Genomic DNA, 18,311 nt, shown 5'->3' with positions numbered 1-18,311 from the left:
AGAATTAAAAATTCAGTTCATAATGCAGTGGTGGAAAATACCTTTATCTGTGCTGGTAATTCAGAGGTTCTGTTTTAAACTGCATAAAGATATCTTTGAAACAAAATGTTCTTGCACCATTATATAAATCTCTTTTCAGAAAATTTGTGACACTGCCTTCTGATAGGTAAACATAAGTACTCAGCTAAGACAGTGCCTAATTATTTAAAAAAAATAAAGTATGAAAACATTTAAACATAAACATTTATGGATACGTTTCAGAGTAGCAGCAGTGTTAGTCTGTATCCGCAAAAAGAAAAGGAGTACTTGTGGAACCTTAGAGACTAACAAATTTATCTGAGCATAAGCTTTCGTGAGCTACAGCTCACTTCATCGAATGCATTCAGTGGAAAATACAGTGGGAAGATTTTATATACACAGAGAACATGAAACAATGGGTGTTACCTTACACACTGTAATGAGAGTGATCGGGTAAGGTGAGCTATTACCAGCAGGAGAAGGGGAAAAGAAAAAAAAAAACCTTTTGTAATCAAGGTGGGCCATTTCCAGCGGTTGACAAGAATGTGTGAGGAACAGTGGGGGGAGGAGGGGAATAAACACGGGGAAATAGTTTTACTTTGTGTAATGACACATCCACTCCCAGTCTTTATTCAAGCCTAATTTAATGATATCCAGTTTGCAAATTAATTCCAATTCAGCAGTCTCTCATTGGAGTCTGGTTTTGAAGTTTTTTTGGTTGAAGAATTGCCACTTTTGGGTCTGTAATCGAGTGACCAGAGAGATCGAAGTGTTCTCCAACTGGTTTTTGAATCAGACGCCAATGGACACACACATTATTTTGGTTAATTTCAGCCTAATTTAAAAATCCTTCTACTTCCTTGGAAAGGAATTCAAAAAGAAAGTTTTATTATTGATGGAAGTCCACATCTTGCTAAAAAATTGGGGGGAAATGAACCAACTCTACCATTTTGAAGTGATGTCACCAAAATACTAAGAAACATTGTTATCAACTGAATACAGAGCTAACTTCTGGAATTTTCAAAATTTGGAATCTACAGAGGGATTTGCTTTAATCATAATCCTCCCCAGTGTGAGACAGTCTCGAAATTAATATGGAGCAGTGGCACCTGCTGCTTTCTAAATACATTTTTCAGAGAAGGAGATAATGAGGGAGTTAGTGAGGGAAGGATAAACTGAGACAACTGAGGCCTCCAATGATATCCTATATGAGCCCTCCACAAATCAGTCTTATCAGAAATGGGTACATTGTTACAAATGTTCCTAGCATTGTTAATGCATTTGGGGGGTGGGGAGGGGGAAGACTGTGGAAAAAGGGATGATATTTATGGGAGAGACTCCTAAACAGAAAACAGCACAATAAAAGAATTGCCACACAAAGTTGAGCTCATTTGAGAGGAACAAGAAAGTTTAGGCTTATATCTTAGTGTCACAAATGGAGCGGGGGGAATGGGGAAAAACACCAAAACATTTCCTTTATTTTCTTGAAGCAGTTGGTGGACTTTCAGATTATAAATATTACCATATACTAGGTACTGCTTTCAGCCCACCTTAAATATTGATTTTTCTAATGTTCAGTAAGTGTAAGTTTCACCATATTGTCCAGAGAGTTGGTTGCCAGTAGGAGTTCATAGAAAGAGAAAAATCAGATTAGCCAAAGTAATGGTGGGTAGTTTCTCTCCTTTGTTAATACTCCCTCTAAATCCCTACGGCAATGCAACTTAATGAAATGGCTATAGGATGCCTGGAGGATCTGTTAAAAAGCTGAAGGGTACCAATGGATAAACTTTCCAACTAGATGAAAGAACAGAGAAAAGAAATGTCAGAAGGTGTTCAGATACCATAGTAATGGGTGAAGTAAGAAAACATGAATAGTATAACTGAATCTCGGCACTGAAGATGCTACTGAACATACTCAAAGCTCAGCATGTTTTAATCCTTAACTGGTCAGAGGCTTTTGAAAATATTGCTTGTCAGAAGTGCTTGCAGTTAATCAGTCTAATGGAGGAAGCTGAACTGCAGTCCCTGGTTGATTTAAATCCTGGCTTTCCTGTACCTTGGTGCTGTTTCACCTGACTGTTAAGCATGATGATAGAGTTGACGTGGTGTGTTACATTTTTGCTCCGTAACTGGCCAAGGGAAACTAACCTTAACTCATAATTATGTATGCTGTATGGTAAATAAAAAACAAATCATCTTTAAAGTGTTTCAAATAAATGCAGGGAAATGTGTTTTTCTGCTCTGAGGTTTTTTTGTCTGGTGGTGCATAGAGAAGAAAGCAACTTAATGAAGTTTGTTCTTGACTTAAATGAAGAGTAGGATTGATTGGTGGAGGTGTTCTTGTTCATTTTTTTTTTTAAGTTCTATCCTACTTTGCTACATGTTACACTGTATGGGTCCCCATGAGGTTCTTGACACTAGTTGCGTTTTAAAGTTTCCTTGAGGGCCTTCACAGTCCAGCATCTGACAATTGATATGTCAATGGGGAAGATTCTTCTAGTTATGGTATTGAGTTCATACACCCCATTTCTTTATTATGCAAAAGACCAAGAGGTTTTATTCAGTGTTTCTCTTTAAACAGTCTTCTAACTGCCCATTCTAAAACACCATTATTAACAGATTTTGTATGTTATTAAGCTAATGTCATGAGGTCAGCTGCAGAGATGAGGACTGTTACTGTTACCACAAAGAGATTCTGGTTGTTACATATGAGGGTTTTAGTTGGAAGTGGTATGTTTTATGTAATATTGGTATACACTCTGGAGGTTGGTCATTTCCTGTAATTAGTCGCACCATGAAATTGGAGTCATACTTGTGTTACAGGGTATCAGGTATTTCAAAGGATGTTTTCTCTGTTCTGGTTACATGTTTATATTTAAATTACATGCTCTGTAAAGTCACCTTGGGTTTCTATTAAAATGATATGATCCTGTCCTGGTCTTCAAAACTATATGCATACTGGCAACCTCAAGCTTTAGGGTTACAGTACTTAATTTTGTGAACATAATACTTGAGCCAGCCCTTGCATGGTCTGAGAAGCTGAGGCAGTATCCTAATAATGCCTGGGGAGTGAAGAATCTTTGTATCACCTGACTGAGGTTGGAAAGGAGAGAGCTACAGGAAGAGAGGAGTAAGACTTTTCAAAAAGGTTTAATTGGTTTAATTTTTTCTTGCTTTTGATTACATGTGGAAAAGTGTCTATCATCCAAGAGTTGCTCATATGGAATATAAAATCATGCTGCATCTTTGAACTTTTAGGGAATGTTGTCCAGCTTTCAGAGACAATTAACCATATTAGCCCTGTGCAGTAGGCGAGTAATAATATACCAGTGTTACAGCTGTGTAAACTGAGGCCCTGAAAGGTACTCTAGGTCACACACAGAGTCATTGGCAGCTTTGGAAGCAGAACCCAGAACTCATACCTCCCACTTCTCCGCTCTAATCAAGAGACCACCCATGCACTGGAACACACCTCCCAGACAGCCTCTAAGGGAGACTTAATTCAGGAGAATAAGTATGTAGTAATTCAGAGAGCTAGTTCTCATGAGATTTCAGGAAGAGCAATGCTAAATTATTTAGATATGCTTACCCAATAGAAAAAAAATACCTCATTTCATACTGGGCAACAGCTTGCACCTTCCTAAGAAATGTGATTTAATTCAATTTAAAGAGAACTACAAAGCTAAATCCAAAATGGAGAGAGCTACAGAGAATGAAATATGAAGGACATTGTACTAAGTTTGTTACAGATACTGTAACCTGCTCCAGACCAGCATTAGAGGCAGTCAGATGCACCTCTTTATTGGTACTTCATGACCACTCTTAAACTGGAATGCTGTAGAATTCCCCCCCCGACACACATACAAGGAAACAAGTTGGGCAGACTAGGTGACAAAATTGCTACAGAATGTGATGCCTCTGATAAAATCTGTGATAAAGAAATGAGGCACATTGAGAACATGGGAATTAATTATACTTGTGCCTAGTCTTACAAGTTTCTTCACAAAAGGTCTTCAGTGAGCAGAACGGAATGAGGGGCATGACAGAATTCTTAGAACATTTTCCCCACCCCGCCTTTACACTGAAATGGTGTTTACAACGCTTACAAGTGTCTTGGGATATGTCTACACTCAGAAGTTGTTGACAAAACTTTTGTCTTTCACGGGCACTTAAAAAAGCCCCCCGATAAAAGACAAAAGTTTTGTGGATGCAAGTAACAGTGTGAACGTGGTTTTGTCGGCAAAGCCAACGCCACTCGTGGGGCTGGAAGTATTTTGTTGGCAAAAGTGCCAACAAATACCGACAAAAAGCATATACACACGCTGACTTTTAGCGACAAGGCTAAAATCTCGGTGGTGTAGACAAGCCCTTGGAGAGGTAATCTGAGCAAAATTAGAGTAGGGTTATTGTTGTTCATTATTTGGAACAGAGAACTAGAATTAGAGAACTCCCAGTCTAAATAGACAAGAAAAAACAATGGCAAGAGAAAGGAAGTATTCAAATATTTATTTTATAGATTGTCATTTGCTCAGTACCCTAAAGGAATACTGTAACAGAGCTGCCAATTGAACCAACATATCCAGAGTATTAATCCAGTGCTTTATCCTGAATATCTGGTGAGTCTGGGCCTAGATGGCTTCAGAGTCTAATGTTTACAAGCTCCTAGTGGACTCACTTGAGTCTTTCTAACTGAAAGTGTTTTATATACCCCTTTACCACCCCCGCCCTCCGCCGCTTGCTCTCTCCCACCCTCATTCACTTTCACCGGGCTGGGGCAGAGGGTTGGGGTGCAGGAGGGAGTGTGGGCTCTGGCTGGGGGTGTGGGATGTGGGGTAGGGCTGGGGATGAGGGGTTCAGGATGTGGGAGAGGGCTCTGGGTTCTGGCTGGGAGTGTGGGCTCTGGGGTGGGGCTTGTGATGATGGGTTTGAGGTGCAGGAGGGGGCTGAGGCAGAGGGTTGGGGTGTTGGGGGTTGTGGGCTCCGGGAGGGAGTTTGGATGCAGGAGGGGACTCCAGGCTGGGGCAGCGGGTTTGGGTGTGCAAGGGGGTTAGGAATGTGGGACCCGGTGGTGCTTACTGCTGATCCTAGGAAGTGGCCGCCAGGTCCCTGCAGACCCTAGATGCATGGGTGGCCATGGAGGCTCTGCATGCTGCCCTCACGCCTGCAGGCACCGCCTCCACAGTTCCCATAGGTCCCGGTTCCTGGCCAATGGGAGCTGCACAGATGGCTCTCGGGGTGGGGGGCAGTGGCCAGAGCTTCCCTGGCCACCCATGCTTCTAGAGGCTGCAGGGATCTGGTGACCACTTCTGGGAGCCGCACAGAGCTAGGGCAGGCAGGGAGCTTGCCTTAGTCCCGGACCCTCGCTGCATTGCCAACTGGACTTTTAACGAGCCGCCAAGATCCCTTTTCAACCGGGCGTTCGGTAAAAAACCAGACACCTGGCAACCCTATCAACATTAGACCCTGATCATGCAACTTCCTGTGTTCTGGGGATGAATCATGATAGCGTAGTAAAGAAGGCTGTTATCTGTAGGACTGGTGCCTCATTTGTTGCAGAAGTTGAAAGGTATGAGTTAGGGAATTGCAAGAAGCAAAAGGATGGTCACACTGCTAGCATTCAATTTTTCTGTCCAGGAGAATGGATTTTATACCTGCCGGTGCCAAAGTTCCTATATGACATTAGGCAAGACACTTAAACCAACTTTTCACAGGTGGTCACTGGTTCTATTCTTAAATTTTTGGGTACCTGACTTAAGACCCTGGGGCTTGGTTTATAGAAGTGCACTCACAGCTGCAACTGAAGTCAAAGAAACTGTTCTTTGAACATAAAAAGTTCTAAATAATATGCAAAAAGAAAAGGAGTACTTGTGGCACCTTAGAGACTAACAAATTTATCTGAGCATAAGCTTTTGTGAGCGACAGCTCACTTCATCGGATGCATTCGATGAAGTGAGCTGTAGCTCACGAAAGCTTACGCTCAAATAAATTTGTTAGGGTATGTCTACACTACGGAATTAGGTCGAATTTATAGAAGTCGTTTTTTTAGAAATCGGTTTTATATATTCGAGTGCGTGTGTCCCCACAGAAAATGCTCTAAGTGCATTAAGTGCATTAACTCAGCGGAGCGCTTCCACAGTACCGAGGCAAGCGTCAGCTTCCGGAGCGTTGCACTGTGGGTAGCTCTCCCACAGTTCCCGCAGTCTCCGCTGCCCATTGGAATTCTGAGTTGAGATCCCAATGCCTGATGGGGCTAAAACATTGTTGCGGGTGGTTCTGGGTACATATCGTCAGGCCCCCATTCCCTCCCTCCCTCCGTGAAAGCAAGGGCAGACAATTGTTTCGCGCCTTTTTTCCTGAATTACCTGTGCAGACGCCATACCACGGCAAGCATGGAGCCCGCTCAGGTAACCATCACCGTGTGTCTCCTGGGTGCTGGCAGACACGGTACTGCATTGCTACACAGTAGCAGCAACCCATTGTCTTCTGGCAGCAGACGGTGCAATACGACTGGTAGCCCATCATCGTCATGTCCGAGGTGCTCCTGGCCACGTCGGCCAGGAGCGCCTGGGCAGACATGGGCGCAAAGACTAAATTTGGAGTGACTTGACCAGGTCATTCTCTTTAGTCCTGCAGTCAGTCCTATTGAACCGTCTTATGGTGAGCAGGCAGATTATACGGATTGCTAGCAGTCGTATTGTACCATCTTCTGCCGGGCAGGCAAGAGATGAGGATGGATAGCAGTCGTATTGCACCATCTTCTGCCGGGCAGGCAAGAGTTGAGGATGGCTAGCAGTCGTATTGCACCATCTTCTGCCGAGCAGCCATGAGATGTGGATGGCATGCAGTCCTTCTGCACTGTCTGCTGCCAGCCAAAGATGTAAAAGATAAATGGAGTGGATCAAAACAAGAAATAGACCAGATTTGTTTTGTACTCATTTGCTTCCCCCCCTCCCCTGTCTAGGGGACTCATCCCTCTAGGTCACACTACAGTCACTCACAGAGAAGGTGCAGCAAGGTAAATTTAGCCAAGTATCAATCAGAGGCCAGACTAACCTCCTTGTTCCAATAAGAACAATAACTTAGGTGCACCATTTCTTACTGGAACCCTCCGTGAAGTCCTGCCTGAAATACTCGTTGATGTAAAGACACCCCCTTTGTTGATTTTAGCTCCCTGAAGCCAACCCTGTAAGCCATGTCGTCAGTCGCCCCTCCCTCCAACAGAGCAACGGCAGACAATCGTTCCGCGCCTTTTTTCTGTGTGGACGCCATACCAAGGCAAGCATGGAGGCTGCTCAGCTCGCTTTGGCAATTAGGAGCACATTAAACACCACACACATTATCCAGCAGTATATACAGCACCAGAACCTGGCAGAGCGATACCGGGCGAGCAGGCGACATCAGCGCAGTCACGTGAGTGATCAGGACATGGACACAGATTTCTCTGAAAGCATGGGCCCTGCCCATGCATGCATTATGGTGCTAATGGGGCAGGTTCATGCTGTGGAACGCCGATTCTGGGCTCGGGAAACAAGCACAGACTGGTGGGACCGCATAGTGTTGCAGGTCTGGGACGATTCCCAGTGGCTGCGAAACTTTCTCATGCGTAAGGGCACTTTCATGGAACTTTGTGACTTGCTTTCCCCTACCCTGAAGCGCATGAATACCAAGATGAGAGCAGCCCTCACAGTTGAGAAGCGAGTGGCGATAGCCCTGTGGAAGCTTGCAACGCCAGACAGCTACCGGTCAGTTGGGAATCAATTTGGAGTGGGCAAATCTACTGTTGGCGCTGCTGTGATGCAAGTAGCCCACGCAATCAAAGATCTGCTGATATCAAGGGTAGTGACCCTGGGAAATGTGCAGGTCATAGTGGATGGCTTTGCTGCAATGGGATTCCCTAACTGTGGTGGGGCCATAGACGGAACCCATATCCCTGTCTTGGCACCGGAGCACCAAGCCGCCGAGTACATAAACCGCAAGGGGTACTTTTCAATAGTGCTGCAAGCTCTGGTGGATCACAAGGGACGTTTCACCAACATCAACGTGGGATGGCCGGGAAAGGTACATGACGCTCGCATCTTCAGGAACTCTGGTCTGTTTCAAAAGCTGCAGGAAGGGACTTTATTCCCAGACCAGAAAATAACTGTTGGGGACGTTGAAATGCCTATATGTATCCTTGGGGACCCAGCCTACCCCTTAATGCCATGGCTCATGAAGCCGTACACGGGCAGCCTGGACAGTAGTCAGGAGCTGTTCAACTACAGGCTGAGCAAGTGCAGAATGGTGGTAGAATGTGCATTTGGACGTTAAAAGCGTGCTGGCGCAGTTTACTGACTCGCTTAGACCTCAGCGAAACCAATATTCCCACTGTTATTACTGCTTGCTGTGTGCTCCACAATATCTGTGAGAGTAAGGGGGAGACGTTTATGGCGGGGTGGGAGGTTGAGGCAAATCGCCTGGCTGCTGGTTATGCGCAGCCGGACACCAGGGCGGTTAGAAGAGCACAGGAGGGCGCGGTACGCATCAGAGAAGCTTTGAAAACCAGTTTCATGACCAGGCTATGGTGTGAAAGTTCTCTTTGTTTCTCCTTGATGAAACCCCCCCACCCCTTGGTTCACTCTACTTCCCTGCAAGCTAACCACCCTCCCTTCCTCCCTTTAATCATTGCTTGCAGAGGCAATAAAGTCATTGTTGCTTCACATTCATGCATTCTTTATTCATTCATCACACAAATAGGGGGACGACTACCAAGGTAGCCCAGGAGGGGTAGAGGAGGAGGGAAGGAAAATGCCACACAGCACTTTAAAAGTTTACAACTTTAAAATTTATTGAATCCCAGCCTTCTTTTTTGGGGGCAATCCTCTGTGGTGGAGTGGCTGGTTGGCCGGTGCCCCCCCCACCGTGTTCTTGGGCGTCTGGATGAGGAGGCTATGGAACTTGGGGAGGAGGGCGGTTGGTTACACAGGGGCTGTAGTGGCAGTCTGTGCTCCAGCTGCCTTTGCTGCAGCTCAGCCATACACTGGAGCATACTGGTTTGGTCCTCCAGCAGCCTCAGCATTGAATCCTGCCTCCTCTCATCATGCTGCCGCCACATTTCAGCTTCAGCCCTGTCTTCAGCCCGCCACTTACTCTCTTCGGCCCACCACTTACTCTCTTCAGCCCGCCACCTCTCCTCCCGTCATTTTGTGCTTTCCTGCACTCTGACATTATTTGCCTCCACGCATTCGTCTGTGCTCTGTCAGTGTGGGAGGACTGCATGAGCTCAGAGAACATTTCATCACGAGTGCGTTTTTTTTCTTTCTAATCTTCACTAGCCTCTGGGAAGGAGAAGATCCTGTGATCATTGAAACACATGCAGCTGGTGGAGAAAAAAAAAGGGACAGCGGTATTTAAAAAGACACATTTTATAAAACAGTGGCTACAGTCTTTCAGGGTAAACCTTGCTGTTAACATTACATACATAGCCATGTGCTTTCGTTACAAGGTTGCATTTTGCCTCCCCCCACCGCGTGGCTACCCCCTCAACCCTCCCCCCTCCGCGTGGCTAACAGCGGGGAACATTTCTGTTCAGCCACAGGCAAACAGCTCAGCAGGAACGGGCTCCTCTGAATGTGCCCTAAAGAAAAGCACCCTATTTCAACCAGGAGACCATGAATGATATCTCACTCTCCTGAGGATAACACAGAGAGATAAAGAACGGATGTTGTTTGAACGCCAGCAAACATACACTGCAATGCTTTGTTGTACAATGATTCCCGAGTACGTGTTACTGGCCTGGAGTGGTAAAGTATCCTACCATGAAGGACGCAATAAGGCTGCCCTCCTCTGAAACCTTTTGCAAAGGCTTTGGGAGTACATCTAGGAAAACCGCGAATGCCAGGGCAAATTAATCCTTTCACATGCTTGCTTTTAAACCATGTATAATATTTTAAAAGGTACACTCACCGGAGGTCCCTTCTCCGCCTGCCGGGTCCAGGAGGCAGCCTTGGGTGGGTTCGGGGGGTACTGGCTCCAGGTCCAGGGTGAGAAACAGTTCCTAGCTGTCGGGAAAACCGGTTTCTCCGCTTGCTTGCTGTGAGCTATCTACAACCTCATCATCATCATCATCTTCTTCGTCCCCAAAACCTGCTTCTGTGTTGCCTCCATCTCCATTGAAGGAGTCAAACAACACGGCTGGGGTAGTGGTGGCTGAACCCCCTAAAATGGCATGCAGCTCATCATAGAAGCGGCATGTTTGGGGCTCTGACCCGGAGCGGCCGTTCACCCCTCTGGTTTTCTGGTAGGCTTGCCTCAGCTCCTTAAGTTTCATGCGGCACTGCTTCGGATCCCTGTCATGGCCTCTGTCCTTCATGCCCTGGGAGATTTTGACAAAGGTTTTGGCATTTCGAAAACTGGAACGGAGTTCTGATAGCACGGATTCCTCTCCCCATACAGCTATCAGATCCCGTACCTCCCGTTCGGTCCATGCTGGAGCTCTTTTGCGATTCTGGGACTCCATCATGGTCACCTCTGCTGATGAGCTCTGCATGGTCACCTGCAGCTTGCCACGCTGCCCAAACAGGAAATGAGATTCAAAAGTTCGCAGTTCTTTTCCTGTCTACCTGGCCAGTGCATCTGAGTTGAGAGTGCTGTCCAGAGCGGTCACAATGGAGCACTCTGGGATAGCTCCCAGAGGCCAATACCATTGAATTGTGTCCACAGTACCCCAAATTCGACCCGGCAAGGCCGATTTAAGCGCTAATCCACTTGTCAGGGGTGGAGTACGGAAATCGATTTTAAGAGCCCTTTGAGTCGAAATAAAGGGCTTCATCGTGTGGATGGGGGCAGGTTTACATCGATTTAACGCTGCTAAATTCGACCTAAAGTCCTAGTGTAGACCAGGGCTTAGTCTCTAAGGTGCCACAAGTACTCCTTTTCTTTTTGCGAATACAGACTAACACAGCTGCTACTCTGAAACCTAAATAATATGAAGTATTCTGACGAATCAGGTCACAGGTGTCTCAAATTGGGCACCCAAAATTAGTGGATACTTATTAATTTCATTCTCTGCCTCATCTCCCATCAGTAAAATGGGGATAATTTTACCCCTTCACCTCAGAGAGGTTTTGGGAAGAAAGTAATGTTTGTGAAGCACGAGGACACTGAAGTGATAAGTACCATAGAAAAGCTTTTGAGGAAATTAATATCTCAGTCTACAGAGCAGGCGCTGAATAGTGTGTAGTAAATAAGACCTAGGCCACACATTGAACAATGAGGAAAAAGCAAAATACTGAATAGCTGCTCATTAACTGTCTATCCTGAGCACTGAGTGAGGCAGTGGTTCTGTGGAAAAAACAGTATGCGGATGTGGTCATGTAATTAAAGACTCTAGAATAATGAATAAGCACAAGGGGGCCATAACTAAGGTTGCAAATTATGGCATTTCTGAATCTTTGAGTTCTTGACTTTGAAACCCTAATGTTTTTACAGAGGTGGGTTTTTTTTGTGTATCATGCACACCCCCACATGTACACCATTTAAAATATTGATGTGTACAAATACAAACCGAAATACTGACTAATTCAAAACAGTTTTTTAGTATTTTGCATCTCACCACTTGCTTTTATAGAAAAAGATGTATTTTTTGGCTCCTGAAATTCTTTTATCATAACTAACATTTCAAAAGCAGAAGTGTAGTAAAGTAGGAAACTGTCATCAACTTCAAGCATTTGAAGTTTACATATGTTTTCCCATCTTAATTTCCTGAAGTTCTATTTATCCAATTTCAGTGCCACATATTTAATCAGAAATACGTGTTCATCTATGTGTCTTTAAAAAAAAAAAAAACCTTTAAAGTTTCCATATAAATGTGCTGAAATAAACAAAAACATGTTTGTGCCGGTACCAAAGTGATTTCAGTGGTTTGGAATAAAACATTAAAGGCAGCACTTTGCTCTCTACTCATCACCTTCTTTAGGGTAGTGTTTGATCTGAAAATTAAAATCACTAAAGCATATAATCTGAACTTCACATTGTATTTACTTGGACTAGTCTATCTCTTTTAATTAGTCTTAAAGATACTCTGTTGCTTTTTTCTTTCCTCCTACAATTGCCTCTAATTATCAAATACAAATAAGTCTGCTACCTACAAGCAGGATGTCTGCAGGTAAACATTTCTTTAGAAATGATTAATTATCTTTCTTTGATAAGATATGTTTTCAGTAATTGGTAGGAAATAAATTCTAAGTGCTTGACTAAGTAGCTTAGTGTTTCAGACCAAACACATTGACAGCATTTGAGTACCTCTCTATATCCCAGACCTTCCAATCTGATGTATGTAAGCGTTGCATTTATTTTTAAGAGCCATCTCAATTACTCTAGTCTAATAAATCATTAATATTCAGATAGTGAAAATATGAATGGCAGACAGCCTGTATGCACATAAATGTATCATTGCTTACAGAGGCAGAAATCGTGTATTTAAGTATTTACTGGTTTAGAGGATATCATCAATAAATATAACACCTGATCCCCCTTTATATCCAACACATTTACTAGCGTTGTGAACAACTCAGCAGTAATGCAAAGGGGTAATCAAATGGTTAATACAAACTTGTTTCCAGTTTTGCTTTGGCTGAGTTTTTGGCTATTGAGTTTTGATTTGAATTCTGGGTTCAAACAACCCAGACATCAAAGTGACTCCATCTAGAACTGCTGAGTTTCATATTTTCCCCATAAAACTTTAAATCAGCCCAAGTTTGAGCACATCTCAGCCTTAGTTCACTTAAATCTCACCCTAACTTCACTAAAAGATTTGCAAGCCTCCGAATTTTCCAGAAAATTTGGTGTGAGTTTTTGGTTTGTAATGAAACTAATGAAGCATGGCATAATTCAGACATATAGGCCTGCTCAGGATATCACGTAAGCAAGTGATTAAATGCTCTTGATTAGGAAGGGATTTAACCCCATGTTTAAATGTTTTCCTGAATTGGAGCCTACGCACACAGGTCCATACACAAATGCACACACACTCTAAAGTCATTTATGATGTAATACGAATCAGATACTGTAGCGCATGAGATAGCTGGAGGGAATGTCTGACAGGCTAAGAGAAGAAGCCACCCAGAACAAGAAAATGCTTTCGGACAAAAGTGAGCCCGGGGAGATAGAGCTGTGTGGAAAACAGACATACTGTTTTATTTCTCAGTTAAATGGTTGCGTTAAAATAATCTCTCTCATCAATATAAAGGTGGCGCATTGTCATGGGTAATAGCAATAGCCTGTGTCGCTGTATGTCCTGGTTTCACACTATATTTCCTGAAGTGTTGTGTGGTAGTATAGTAGTGCCAATCAATAAAGTTCATTTCTGCATCTTTCACCTCCATGGTGGCTGTGTTTCAGTGATGAGTAGAGCCGGGCAAACTTTTTCAGACAAATAGTTGCAGGTCAACGAAAACGCCATTATTTGGCAAATAAACTATGTGTAAATTTGACACTAATTTGCCAAATAGTTTCAGCCAAAAAACTTGGGGCGCTAGATTCACAAAGGGACTTGGTAGTGTTCACAAACAGTTGAAGGAGGAGATTGTGGTGACTCTCCCCTTCCCCCCATCACCTTGAGCCTAATATTTAAGACACTCACCCGATGTGGGAGATGCAGGTTTAACTCTTTCCGCCCTGCCCCACGTAGACCAGGAAATTGAACTTTGCTCTCCCACCTCACAAGAGCATGTCCTAACCAATGGGGTATTCTGGGCCAGATCTCTGTCTTTCCTGTTGAAGCTATTCCACTTATATAAATAATTACGTTCACATTGGAGTGGGGACTTGAACTTGGGCTTTCCCCTCCCAGGTGAGTGACCTAATCACCAGTCTATACTGCCAGTCTTATACTTGCTCTCTCTCGGCCCAACGACTACTCAGGTATTCTATAGAAAGTGGAACAGCTTCAATAGGAGAAACTGAGAGAAAACTCACCCCAGAATACCCCACAGCTCAGTGGTTAAGACACTCTCTCCATAGGTGGGAGAGCTGAGTTCAAATCTTTTCGACACATCTGGCAGAAGGGGGAATTGAATCTGGATCTCTCACATCCTGGATGAATGCACAAACCATTGGGCTAAAACTATATAAGGGAAGTGGAACTTCACTGAGGCATTTGGTTTTTTAATGTTCAGATTAGCTGGTGATGGAATGGGGAAAAGACAGCTGAGACATAAAAATTGGATGTCTTCCTGTGGTGAAGAGCAAGTAGGCCTTAGTGAACAGGTTTCTTTAGGAAGCATGAGATTCCCATTGAATTTGAGTATGACAGATGGGGTACCATCTGTAAAGAAATCTTAGTTGCTATAGATTAGTATTATTGAAAATATGGAATTATTGAACATAAGGAGATTTTAAGGGTATGACAGAAGGAAATTAACTTTTTGACTCAGAGGTAAGTCAGGAAATTCAGAGGTATAGGAAAAGGTGATGGGGGAAGATAATATTGACCTGTTGAAAATTTTGTGCACAATCCTGAGATAATTGATTATTGGGAGGAGGAAGCCCAAATTCAAGTCCATGATCTAATGAAAATATAATTATTAATATAAGTGGAATAGTTTCAACAGGAGAGAGAGATCTGGTCCAGAATGCCCCCATTGGTTAGGGCATGCTCTTGTAAGGTGAGAGATCTAATATTCAATAAAGTGGGTACATGTTAATAATTCAACTCAGATTGGGGGAAAAGCTAATTTTTGCATAAAACTCCCCTGATGATATATGTAATTCAAAGGAGCATTTGAAATTAATACGGGAAAGGACAGGAGTTGGTCAGCTACCTGCTCAGGAAAACAAAAATGCATGTAATATGTTTATAAATGCAAAATAATGCACATTGGAAAATATCTCAACTATACATACAAAATAATGGGATCTAAATTAGATGGTACCACTCAAGAAATAGATGTTGGTGTCATCATGAATAGTTCTCTGAAAATATCTGTTCAGTGTGCAGTGGCAGTCAAAAATGTTAACTGCATTTTAGGAACCATTAGGAAAGGGATAGCTAATAAGAGAGAAAATATCATAATGCCACTATATCAAGCTATAGTATTCCCACTCCTTGACTACTGCATGCAGTTCTGGTTGCCCCAACTCAAAAAAAGATGAATTAGAATTGGAAAAAGTACAGAGAAGCTTGACAAAAATTATTAGGAAGATGGAACAGCTTCCATATCAGGGGAAATTAAAAAGACTAGGACTGTTCAGCTTGGAAAAGAGAAGAACAAGGGGAATATGACAGCGATCTATAAAATAAAGAATGGTATGGCGAAAGTGAAGAAGGAAGAGTTGTTTTCCCCTTCATAATAACACATGAACCAGTGGTCACCCAATGAAATTAATAGGCAGCAGGGTTAAAAAAAAACAACCAGGGATGTACTTCTTCACATAATGCACAATTAACCTGTGAAACTTGTTGCCAGGGAATGTTGTGAAGGCCAAAAGTATAAACGGGTTCAAAAAAGAATTCATTAAGTTCACGGAGGATAGTTCTATCAGTTGTTATTAGCCAAGATGGGGAGGGATGCATCCCCGTGTTCTGGATGTCCCCAAACCTCCAACTGTCAGAAGCTGGACCTGGATGACAGGGTCACTTGATAAATTGTCCTGTTCTGTTCACTCTATCTGAAGCACCCGGCACTGGCCAGTATCAGAAGACAAGATTCTGGGCTAAGCGGACTGTCGATCTGATCCAGTGGGGCCATTGTTATCTTCTTATTGAATGAAATTGTTACATATAATTTGGGTCTTGGTAGATCCAAACAATAATAAAAGCACTGACCAAGATATTGCACTTGTGCAAAAATTGGAGTTTCTTTGTGAAATACTAGGGTGTCTCTGCATTGGACTCCCTCAGTAATTTGTAATACAAGCTTGCACATGCACATTTCAAAGACCCATAGAACACATCTCTCCAGGATTTAAATGTGAAAGCTCACTGACACTGGGGTCCAAAATTATGAGGTGCTACAGTGTAGAGTCATCAAAGGCTATCTCCTGAAATGTGAGCTTTTATTTGATGTCAAGGATTCGGGACCTAACTAGGTGAGGCATGGTAGTTCTAGACCGAAGTATGCTTTTTTTGGTACTGTTTATCTGATCTTAGTATTCTAAGAAACTAGGTTTCTTTTAAGTCATTTGGATCTGAGTGTGTTTTGGGAACGATTCACTGCAATCCATTCTTAGTGGCCAGGAAAACAAACTTGCCAGCTGATGAAAAACAGATGTGGGGGAATGGAATGTGTAATGATACCCTTAATGGTTAGAACCAGACCCCCAAAACAACAACAACAAATTGTATGATAAAATAGAACAAAAAAAAATCTGAAAACTGACTGAAAACTGGATTTCTAGAACAGTAATTTAGTGGTTGGAGACAGGAATTGGGGTCAGGATGTTTTAATTCTATTCCTGCCTCTGCCAAAGATCTGTTTGTAATGGGAACTTTGGCAAGTAACTTAAGTCAAAATTTCACTTTTGGGTTCTTTAAGCTATGTATCTACATACACACTTCTGCACTTAATTAAATGGCTTGTTTTGCAGAGATGCCAGACATCAGTGGGCGCTATGATCTTTAAGCACTGGTGGAAAATCAGGCTACTAATAGAGATCCATAGCATAGAATCACAATGCAATGGCATATCAGATTAGACCACTGATTCATCTGGTATGGTATCCTTTCTCCAACTGTATCTAGTTACTTGATGCTTCAGAGGAATTGTCTGTGATGGACAATTATGGAATAACTTTCCCACAGGATACATTTCTTGCCAACTCAGTTAGTGGTTGGCTTATTTTCCTGAGGCATGAACATGTTATGATTTTATCTTGTATTGAATAAATCTATGTATCTATGTATTTTATCTTATCTAATGTAACTGGGGATGTTGTCATTATCCAAATGCAAAGAGTTAATTTATAAATTGTATTATGATTTTAGAGGTATGAATGATTCCAGTGATATTTCCAATGCTTAAACTATGGAAAACCACAGAGCCAGCAACACCTCTAAAAATGAAATTAACTTTTAAACTGGGTCCACTTAACTATCTAGTCCTGCTAAGTTCTTGGATTCAGTGTTGTCTTGTAGTAGTGAGTTCCACAAGCTGATAATGCATTATGTAAAAAAATGTTTCCTGAATATGTATTTAAGAACCGAATTTGGGCACCAAAATTTGAAAAATTTGGTCTCATCTTTGCTATATTCCTCAACTGTAGATAAAGAGAAGAAAATCTATTTTGCAGGAGTTTTTTTTAAGGATTACTGTAGACCTGCAAACTGATTTTTAAATGTTAGCTGTTCAGGCAAAAATCTTAACATGAAACTTACTATTCCATCACACATCACAACTGTATTCTCTCACCACTTCTTAGCAAAGATTCTGTAGCAAATTTTAACGTGAGGTCTAATATTAGTAAGTTAATTAAAAAACCAAAAAAACATTCTACTATATATTTAGTAATATTTTAGGGTATTATCATTAATATAATTAAAATTAATCTACTGTTGATACAATGTATGAACTTAGTACATTTGGTGATACATTGCCATTACTTTTTTACTGGTGTCCATTCACTAACTTGCTAGCTAGAAAAGTACAGTATTTCTCAAGGAGTGTCTCAGTCATTGGTGGGAATTATCTGGATTTTATTATATTATTACAGTCCTCTGCCACTTCCCCCAAAATAAGGTGGGAATATTTTCTAAGAATATTTTACTAATTTTTATTGCAACTCTTAAGGGACCTCCTGTCTCTGTAGTAAGTGAAGAAACATCAGACACACCATGTACAATACTTTGTCTTTCGATAAGAGTACTATTCAACTTCCCAAAATTAGGGCTTGTCTACATGATGAATTAGTTAAATTGAACTAAGTCCACTTTACTTCTGAATGAAAGCATCCACACACTGAATTAATGTGCTTTAACAAATGCACTTCAGATTCACACTTTTAGTTAATTTGGCTTAATCTTTGAGTCTCTCCGGATAGACAAGCCCTTACAATGACTGTTGGGGATGGGGACTCCTTAATTATGAAATTCTGGTGACTTAAGACTGTTTGCAAAATAACTTGTTTCAGTTAGCTACCTACCTCAAATGGCACACTAGGATACTATGCGTCTTCCAATCACTCACATCCACCCTATAGATAGCTGTGGGTATTTTGTTGTTGTTGTTTCTTTTGGGGTTTTGGGGGTATTTTTTGTTTTGTTTTTTTTGCTAGGGGAAAAAAAACTCATACCTAATTGTTGCCAATGAAGAATGTAGCCT

At 42.3% G+C, this 18,311-nt stretch overlaps 1 long non-coding RNA gene across 2 annotated transcripts in view; it reads left to right on the top strand.

Annotated features, from left to right (window-relative positions):
* The window catches only part of LOC144930539 (uncharacterized), an 803,962-nt gene that overhangs the window by 528,766 nt on the left and 256,885 nt on the right, over window positions 1-18,311 (top strand). The gene's annotated exons all lie outside the window — the stretch shown is intronic.

The sequence above is a fragment of the Lepidochelys kempii genome, chromosome 5 (genome assembly GCF_965140285.1).
Source record: "Lepidochelys kempii isolate rLepKem1 chromosome 5, rLepKem1.hap1, whole genome shotgun sequence".
In the NCBI taxonomy this organism is placed as follows: domain Eukaryota; kingdom Metazoa; phylum Chordata; order Testudines; family Cheloniidae; genus Lepidochelys; species Lepidochelys kempii.
Note: the sequence above shows the minus strand (reverse complement) of the source record. Positions and strands in the feature narration are given on the sequence as shown.